The following is a 2,436-nucleotide window of genomic DNA, read 5'->3' as shown; positions in this document are numbered from 1 at the left end:
AGACTCCAACCAGGCGAGTCCTGGAAACTCAAAGGTCGCTGTGTTAACCACTGGACGATGCCGGCATGCTATTACGATTTAGATAGTCATATATATAGCCTGCTGATTTATATATATATATGTATATATATATATATATATATATATATATATATATATATATATATATATATATATATATATATATATATATATATATATATATATTAGAGAGAATGGATCAAAGTAGAATGACATGGAAAGCATATAAATCTATAGGGGAAGGAAAGAGGGGTAGGGGTCGTCCTCGAAAGGGTTGGAAAGAGGGGGTAAAGGAGGTTTTGTGGGCGAGGGGCTTGGACTTCCAGCAAGCGTGCATGAGCGTGTTAGATAGGAGTGAATGGAGACGAATGATACTTGGGACCTGACGATCTGTTGGAGTGTGAGCAGGGTAATATTTAGTGAAGGGATTCAGGGAAACCGGTTTTTTTATATAGTCGGACTTGAGTCCTGGAAATGGGAAGTACAATGCCTGCACTTTAAAGGAGGGTTTTGGGATATTGGCAGTTTAGAGGGATATGTTGTGTATCTTTATACGTATATGCTTCTAAACTGTTGTGTTCTGAGCACCTCTGCAAAAACAGTGATAATGTGCGAGTGTGGTGAAAGTGTTGAATGATGATGAAAGTATTTTCTTTTTGGGGATTTTCTTTCTTTTTTGGGTCACCCTGCCTCGGTGGGAGACGACCGACTTGTTGAATATATATATATATATATATATATATATATATATATATATATATATATATATATATATATATATATATATATATATATATATATATATATATATATATATATATATGTATATATATATAAATCAGGAGGCAGAAGCCATGATCTGTGGATGCTGTCATTTAGTTGCAGTATGCTGGTAAGGAAGCAATCTATTTGCTAAGATTAAGATCTTGGTAGTGCTGTAGGCCTGTAGCTACCTTCTTGTTGTGGGTGAGCAGTGTTGGTGTCGGCTATAATGACACCTTGTCAACACTCAGCGTAGCTCATTTTTGTCCGGATTAATACCTCGGCCTCTTTCAATGCCATGAGGGAGGGCTGTCCTGTGTTGACCACGAAGGCTGTCCTGTGTTGACCACGAAGGCTGTCCTGTGTTGACCACGAAGGCTGTCCTGTGTTGACCACGAAGGCTGTCCTGTGTTGACCACGAAGGCTGTCCTGTGTTGACCACGAAGGCTGTCCTGTGTTGACCACGAAGGCTGTCCTGTGTTGACCACGGGCTGTCCTGTGTTGATTGTTCTTGTCACACGTAACTTACTCCTGGGATCTTGTTGTGTGCCACACACATACATCTCAACAAGACATGGCATAAAGTCCTGCACTTGTAATTTCGGGTTTAATATTTGACATGCGTAGAAGAGATTATTATTATAATCAAAAAGAAGCCTGAACCACAAGGGTTATACAGTACATAGAAGAGATAATGTTTTAAATTAGCTACCTGCAGCTGTAGAGAACACCTTGATGTTACGTTACTGAGAAGAGTCACTCGTAGAGGACACCTTGATGTTACGTTGCTGAGAAGAGTCAGTCGTAGAGGACACCTTGATGTTACGTTACTGAGAAGAGTCACTCGTAGAGGACACCTTGATGTTACGTTGCTGAGAAGAGTCAGTCGTAGAGGACACCTTGATGTTACGTTACTGAGAAGAGTCAGTCGTAGAGGACACCTTGATGTTACGTTACTGAGAAGAGTCACTCGTAGAGAACACCTTGATGTTACGTTACTGAGAAGAGTCAGTCGTAGAGGACACCTTGATGTTACGTTACTGAGAAGAGTCACTCGTAGAGAACACCTTGATGTTACGTTGCTGAGAAGAGTCACTCGTAGAGAACACCTTGATGTTACGTTACTGAGAAGAGTCGCTCGTAGAGAACACCTTGATGTTACGTTACTGAGAAGAGTCGCTCGTAGAGAACACCTTGATGTTACGTTACTGAGAAGAGTCGCTCGTAGAGAACACCTTGATGTTACGTTACTGAGAAGAGTCACTCGTAGAGAACACCTTGATGTTACGTTACTGAGAAGAGTCGCTCGTAGAGAACACCTTGATGTTACGTTACTGAGAAGAGTCGCTCGTAGAGAACACCTTGATGTTACGTTACTGAGAAGAGTCACTCGTAGAGAACACCTTGATGTTACGTTACTGAGAAGAGTCGCTCGTAGAGAACACCTTGATGTTACGTTACTGAGAAGAGTCGCTCGTAGAGAACACCTTGATGTTACGTTACTGAGAAGAGTCACTCGTAGAGAACACCTTGATGTTACGTTACTGAGAAGAGTCACTCGTAGAGAACACCTTGATGTTACGTTACTGAGAAGAGTCACTCGTAGAGAACACCTTGATGTTACGTTACTGAGAAGAGTCGCTCGTAGAGAAC

The 2,436-nt window shown here is 41.2% G+C and overlaps 1 protein-coding gene across 1 annotated transcript in view; it reads left to right on the top strand.

Moving 5' to 3' along the window:
• The window catches only part of LOC128693052 (uncharacterized), a 16,851-nt gene extending 16,798 nt beyond the window's left edge, over nt 1–53 (top strand). Inside the window, exon 6 of the mRNA XM_070092172.1 lies at nt 1–53. This exon is cut by the window's left edge and continues 1,304 nt beyond it. The gene's annotated coding sequence lies outside the window, so the exon portion shown is untranslated.
• Nucleotides 54–2,436: the final 2,383 nt, after the last annotated feature.

This window comes from Cherax quadricarinatus, chromosome 38 (assembly GCF_038502225.1).
Source record: "Cherax quadricarinatus isolate ZL_2023a chromosome 38, ASM3850222v1, whole genome shotgun sequence".
In the NCBI taxonomy this organism is placed as follows: Eukaryota; Metazoa; Arthropoda; class Malacostraca; order Decapoda; family Parastacidae; genus Cherax; species Cherax quadricarinatus.
Note: the sequence above shows the minus strand (reverse complement) of the source record. Positions and strands in the feature narration are given on the sequence as shown.